The sequence below is a fragment of the Alnus glutinosa genome, chromosome 5, assembly GCF_958979055.1.
Source record: "Alnus glutinosa chromosome 5, dhAlnGlut1.1, whole genome shotgun sequence".
In the NCBI taxonomy this organism is placed as follows: Eukaryota; Viridiplantae; Streptophyta; class Magnoliopsida; order Fagales; family Betulaceae; genus Alnus; species Alnus glutinosa.
The window spans coordinates 3,417,815-3,425,719 of record NC_084890.1 but is presented as its reverse complement, the minus strand read 5'-3'; positions in this window follow the sequence as shown (position 1 = coordinate 3,425,719).

Genomic DNA, 7,905 nt, shown 5'->3' with positions numbered 1-7,905 from the left:
GAGGGAACTCTTTCAATCAAGTGTATTGTGTAGGAATGGTAATGTATGAGATTAATGATAACTGGTTCAAAGTTTCTTTAATAGAGGGGAATTTGAGATGCAATAAGTGTTTTGTTGGATGTTGCTTGGGTTTATGAATTTTTAGATAAAGTAACTATTTTTGTTGCCTAGTTGTGTGTTTAACTAGGACGAGCTCTAAGTAGGGTTTTTTTTTTAACAAGAGTTCTCTCTGCGTCCCCCCTTCAAAATAATAATAATAATAATAATAATAATCATTGAGTTATACAAAAGTATTAAGGCTGAAGTGAAATATTTTAGTTATATGACCATAAAAAATGTAGTCGAACTTGTATGGCCACTTAATTAAGTGCATTCCTTCCCTGTAGGATATAAATTTCTTTTGTGATTCCCATTCTTTGCTGTTATTTTATCTTCTATATACGAGATACATTGTAACTAATGAATAACTTGGCTTGCAATTGGTAGTTCATACCATCTGCACCCACATTGTTACCACCAGAGTATGTCCAAGAATTTCAGAACTGTTTTGATAGAGCTCCTGTAGTTCCTTTTGAAGACATTCAAAGCATTTTGCATTTTGAATATGTTGACTCGACTCCTATTGCTTCAGCCTCAATAGCATAGGATAATATCTTCTTCCCCCTCTCTTTTGCCTCTTTAAATAATATATTTCTGACTGATTTAGATTAGAATTTACTATGTCTAGGTTCATGGTGCAAGGCTTAGAGGCTCCCAAGAGGATATATTGCTGGTAGATCGGAATTTTGTTTACATTGTTGCTCACATATTGGAGTTTTTGAATCCTGAATTCAGCCATGCATCACTGGTACAAATTTGGAACTAATTACTTTAATGCTTATTTTACGTCAGCCATTAATCTAGCACTGTGTATGTATTTTCATCAATACAGGCAAGAACTGTGTACGTATGCAGTTGACAGCTCATCAAAGGCACTAGGCCCACTACATTTTCCTTGGGATGTAGATGAACACCGTTAGGGTGAAAATGAATCAAACAACTTAATTGAAGAATAAAAGAATGTCTGCATTTGTCTCATGAGGAAGATGAAACTTCTTTCAAGTGAAGATGAACTAAAACAAAAACTTAATCGAAGGTCAAGCAACGTTGCAATGTATTTTGTTGTGTTTTGGCACTGTTTTGTGCTCTTTTCTTTTTTTCTTTTTCTTTTTTTCCTTTCTATTCTTGTAATTTTTCTTCTGTAATGTTTTACCTCTTTGTGAAGGCAGCATTGAGCCCAAAATTATCAAAGTCTGGTTTTAGAACCACAAGTTAAATATGTTCAAGATGCACGTTCACTTTGTCATTAATTTATTTTTCTTTGTAGTGGGTTTTACTTTAAACTTCAAACCCCATTTTCGTGGAAGACTATGGACCACCCCAAGATATAGACATGTTTTAGTTATGCATCTCCAAAACTAACATTGGATTTGTGAGAAATTGATGGGATCTGTGTTCGTGAAATATTATGATTATCATGAGTTCTAGACAATTGAACTTATTAGAGACATTCCCAAACCATTTGCCATGTAAACTTTATAGTTCGTAATTTGTTCGAAACTAACATCCTAATTGCTAGTAGATCAACTTTACTATTTGTATGAAAAGTTGCAGACATATAAAATTTCAAATTTCATGTACATAGTTGGCATTCTTTGGAATTTCTTGAGGAAATGGTTATATTTGTATGCAGTTGCAATTGTGCACACACTATTCTTTCATGTAAGATTGTGCTTGCTTTGAGTTCAAATTTCACACACTATTCTGTAAAATTCAATATGCCAGATTGGCCAACCAATACAAACCACTTCGCCTAGTATTAACAAAATTACATTTTGATCACATCAATAAAGACAAAACACCTAAAATCATCAAATGTACATTACAACATATCAATAAGTCCAGTACATCTTTTACAATTTTACAGGCCAATCGCATTGAATTGATGACATACATCAGACGATAGATACTTAAAAGCTCATCACTATTAAATGTAGGCAAGCACCGTATATTGTGAGTATGTTATACACTTGATCGAACATGAGCCGCACATGCACATGCATTGCAATCATCGGTATGTTAGGATTATGGCATTAGCTACGTCTGTCATCCAAGCAAGTTTTCGAATTGGGTCGTTGCTTGTATCACACGCTAATTGCTGCAAAAGATATAGTACTTCTTGGTTCAAAGGGAGAGAAACCATTAACAATAGCCACGTAGATCAACCTAAAAATAACAGGTTATTCACATAATTAATATAAAAAAAATACCTCACATGGTTTTACCTATTTAACATATAAAGAGTGGAATATTTGTCATTTGATATAGTTTTAAAGACACATAATTTAATTGGTTGACTTTTTAACTGTAAACAATTACCTGTTGAATGAATGTGCTGCAACAGCAATATCCGTATGAGAAGCACCCAATTTGACTATATTGATTGTTTGGAGATTACTAGTGCAGCACTCCCAACCATTCTCAACATATCAAGTACTATCTAGTGCCCTCTTTACCAATTTCAACGTCTATTTAGAGGTTGATACTTGTCTATCTATAACTATCTCAGGTGGGCAATTGCTTCAACTATATTTGATCTTCTTCAAACAAGACACACACCAATCAAAATCCACCATTTTAGTTCCATTAAACATAATCAATTTTATAAATACACATCAAACATGCATGTACTTGCACCTCTAGACTTCATGCTACGTCCAATTACACCTGAGAAAAAATAATCAATGTGCATACGAGAAACGCCCAATGGACATAAGTACACATCAAATAAGTGCACCAAAATGATAGCTACAAGTGGATGAACACTTTGTCTGCCACATATATCCATCTAAGCAGACTCATTACAAAGGACTAAAACACACACCACCAAAAGTAAAAAGAAGAAATGGAAAGATGCAAAGCTGACCACGTCCAACCACCAAAGAAAAAAAAAAAAGAGGAAGAAATTGAATATCTAAGCAAACAAATATATACCAAGTAAAAAAGGGGTCATAACTACATACAGCAAACATGCTCTAAATGCGATGCACACTTCTCATACTCTTTCGGTATTAAGGCAGCCATTCATTCTATCGGATGACAATAATGCTTTCATGTAAGAGATAAGACAGAAAGTTGCATTTTGTGAAGGAGAAAGAAACATAAAAATTGAGCTGCAGAATGGACTTCAAGTCTTCAATGATAAAAGTCAAAACTTAAAAAAAAAAGAAAAAAGACAGATAAACAAACAAACATACATAAGGCTCTATTTGTTTCAAAGTAAAACGGTTTTGTAACCCTTCTCTCATCAGCCCCTCTCTCTCTCTCCAGCTACCAATCTACAAAATCACCACTCTATAACTAGATGGATCTTGGATTGCTGTAAATTTTGAAGATAATCCAGTGCCAAACACCAAATACCCATACTCATAGAATAGAAAAAAAAAAAATCCATACCCATAAAAATGCTTGATAGAACCCATGTATAGATCAATGGAGAGAGAGATAGAAGAATACCGGTGGAGGATGGCCGGTGGAGGGTGGCCGACCGCCGAATTGAAAGAGAATGCCGCCGATGTGTCTGAACTCCGAAAGCTGGCGCCGATCTAGCTTAACGGCGAGAGAGAGGGAGACTCGCCGGTGGCTTCAACGGTGAGTGGGATGGCCGACGAGCGACATAGAGAGAGAGAGAGAGAGAGAGAAAGGGGGGATGAAAATATTTGGGGGAAAATGTTTACCCCCAAGCTGTAATCAGCGTTTTTGATTTTGTTTTTGAAAACATGCCGCCTACTTTAAACATTAAAAAATAAATAAATAAATAAATAAAAAAACTGACGCGGCAAGTGGCTTAGCAGCGCCACATCAGCCTGGTCGTAACCGGGTCTACGGAATAGCAGTCCTCTTTGCTTAAAAATTGATGCACGTCAGTAACATGCACATCATCTGTAATTCTGCACGTCTGTACAAGTCCTTCAATTACACGCACGCAAAGAGAGATAGAGAGCTAAAGGAGTACCCGGAGATATGACTAGCTAAGCTATCAGCCTATAACTAGCTTTGTCATATTTAATAGGGATGTACAAGCAGTTATAACCGGTGGTTATTGGCTAAAACCGCTAACCGCCTAGCAGTTATTTTATTTTACCAACCGCAACCGCTAACCGCCTAGGCGGAGGCGGTTATTTTTATAACCAGCGGAGGAGGTTATTTTTATAACCGCCGGTTAGCGGTTATAACCGGCGGTTTAAAACCGCTTTTGAATTCCGGTTTTGGGTCGGGTTTAGACCGGTTTTGGGCCGGGTTTATACCAGTTTTGGGCTATGTTTACACCAGTTTTGGGCCAGGTTTACACTGGTTTTGGGCCGATTTTTGTACAGATTTTAATTTTTTCAAGAAAAAAATTTAATACTTTTTGGGCCTTTTGTCCTTTGATACAAAATTAATAAATCTAAATACAAAATTACAAATTCAAAACACAAACATAACCAACTCCAAATCTAATTTTTCAAATCCAAAACCAAAAAATTATAAATCCAAACATATTTTAAATTCCAAAACCAAACAAATCCACATACTCCAAATTCCAAAACCAAACAAATCCAAATAACCAAATACTCAAAGACATTACAAATCCAAAATAACCAAATTCAAAACCAAAAAATTACAAATCCAAATAACCACATAGGCACATACTCCAAATTCTAAAACCAAACAAATCCAAATAACCAAAAATTCAAAGACAAAATGAAATGGGAAACCCTAAACCTAAATGATTTAAGATGCATTATATATATATTGTCAAAACGGCGTCATTTTGGGCATTCAGCAATGCCCAAAACGACGCCCCTATCACAGCATCCGCCAATAATTACCCATTTGCCATCCCAGGTTCTTATTTTTTATTTTTATTTTAATATATATATATATATATATATATATATATATATATATATATATATATATATATATATATATATATATATATATAAGTGGTTAGCGGTTATTTATAACCGCTTTTAAAACCCTATAACCGCTAACCGCTAACCGCCTCCGCTTAGGCGGTTAGCGGTTATAAGCAGTTATCAGTTATCGGTTTTAAGCGGTTAGCGGTTTTAAAGCGGTTATAACCGCTCCGTTTGAACACTCCTAATATTCAATAAAAAGTTAAAAAATAAAAAAAAAATAAAAAATTCAGTAACAGTCATGTGGGCACACGCACTACGGGAATTCACCAGAGACTCACTAGCTAGAGTCTTCTCCTAGCCATCTCCTTCACTAAATCAAGGGAAGAAACTCGAGAATTCACTGGAGACTCAGTACTAGAGCCTTCTCCTATCCATCTCCTTCACTAAATCATGGAAAGAAACTTGAGAAAGAGCCCTCTCTATATCTATATCTGTATCTACGCCTTGGCTCACACTTCTTTCATCAGCTCGTGAAAGATAAAATCAAGGGGAAAAGACATATAAATCATGAGTACGTAAGAAATCGTGAAGAAATTTGCTTACAGTTTGTCTTCTTTGGCCACGTGAGTTGGCTGATAAGGAGATAGATCTTGGCTTGTGATCGATATGTATTATGTTGAAATATCTTCTGCTTAATTCAAGTCAACCATGTCAGCAACACTCTTCAACTCAAAGACTTGCAAACATTCAACCAACCGCATATAATAATGGAAGAGGATATCAAGGGATAGTTTTGAAATTTCAGGAAGGTCGGCACGTCTTTCTATCGATCCCAGTACTTCTAACATCGTTTTGCTCCAAACGCTGGTAAATTTCAAAGCTATCTCGATGTTTACTCAACAAAAGTCAGGAAAACTCACAATTATCGGCGTCCAAACAAAACGCCTGGAAATCATTTTTTGTAATGCAATTAAACATTAAAGGTGATGTTAGAGGTTTTATTCGATTACGTTAATTGTTGAGTGAAAGATTTTGTTATATTAGGTATTCATAAAAAAACAAAAAACATATCTTGTTTATTTTGCACTGCAATTAATGTTTATAATTATTTATGTTTTATTTGTATTGAAATATAATAGGTATTACACTAACAATATAAGAGCTGAGATTTTTACTAATTTTCTATTAATGCTTTGGTATTCAAGTTTTTCTTCTCGCTATTTTTTCTTTCCTTTATACTTATTTTCATTTTAAATTACTCCTATAAAAACAAATATTTTAACATGTTTTAATTTATATGGATTAAACTAAAATTAATGGTCTTATGTTTTAATTTATTTAAATATTTTATTGGAATTTTTTTTTGGTATGCGTGACTAAAATTTTTAGGCATTTTTTTGAATTGCCTTTTCTAATTTTTTTTTTTTCAAATTTTTTTATTGCTTTTTCTACTTTTGAAAGTAAAAGAAGGCAAAAATTTATTTATTAGGGATTCCTGCTAATTTCTTATTAATGCTTTAATAATCAAAATTCAGGTTTTATTTATGCTATTTTTTTTTTCTTTAAACTTATTTTCATTTTAAATACTCCTATCAGAACAAAGATTTAACATGTTTTAGTTTATATGGAGTAAACTAAAATCAAGGATCTTATGTTTTAATTCATTTGAATGTTTTATGAGATAATTTTTTTTTTTTACTTTTGTGTGATTTACTTGAATTTTCATGCATTTTTTGGAAGTGGTTATTTTTACTTTTAAAATCAAAAGACAGCAAATCTTTATTTGCCTGTTGTGTAGAAAATGAGTAGAAACTCTTTTGAAATACTATAGAGATAATTAAGCATTGAATCTAGTGTACGTGAGAGAATTTACTTTATTGTGTTAAATAAGAGAAAGATCTGGTTTATTTTGTATTCATTAAAAAAAAATTATTTTATTTTGCTATGTATTAAAGGGGTATTAAGGGTAGTTTAGATTAAGGAAATTACTTGTGTTGAACGTGATAAGGACTCTGTTAGGATTTAACAACGAATTATGACGGAATACTCTTAAGTGAGAAGTTTGAATACTTGGCTACTTCAGTTTGAAACGTTTACTAGTTTGGTAGGCTTCCGTCAAAATAGTGTGTAATTCAATATCCTTTTGTAAAGTTATTTATTTATTTTTATTTTCTTACCATTTTAGTCTTGGTGGCCTTGGATGATAAATAGAAAGATGGGAGAGGGGGGGAGTCCCAAGCTAGTTTTTGTAGGAAATAATTCACGCTTCACAAATGAGCTAAGTTTGGTCAAACGGCCCAACTTTGGCACATGAAAATGTTCACGGTTCCATGATAGTACGAATTTTTCATCATTTACAACACAAGCCCACTAATTCAAAGAGCCCATCGAAAAATAAAGCGAACTACATTATTTTAAAAAGTTTAATATATACAAATATAATATGTAAATTATTCATTTTTTTTATTGGTAGATTATTCAATTGATACATGTAGTGCAACATCCTTTCATTTTCTGTAAAGAGAATAAAGTTAGTTCCACGTTAAGTGAATGGATTATAAAAGTATAATTAGAGTATTAAGTCACAAATTTGTTGTACATTAAGGGTTTGTTGAGAATTGTGTTAAGAAGCTTAAAAAATACTTTTAGTATATAAAAAGTTGTGCAAAGCAAAAATTTAGTATTTGGTAAACACTTTAAAAAGTACTTATTTGATTTTTTTTTTTTTATTTTTTTTTTGTGTGTGTAAAAAAGAGGACAAAATACGCACTTTTAGATAAAGTTAAAAAATGAAGCTTTTTTCTCAAAAACTCTTTTTTACTATAAAAGATTTGTTTCTAACACAATCTCAAATAGGTTATAAAAGTTTGTTTAAGATTGTGTTAAGAAGCTTAAGTACTATTAGTAAATAAAAAGTTGTGCCAACTCAAAATTGTGCTTTGAAGGAAGCTTTCAAATTAGA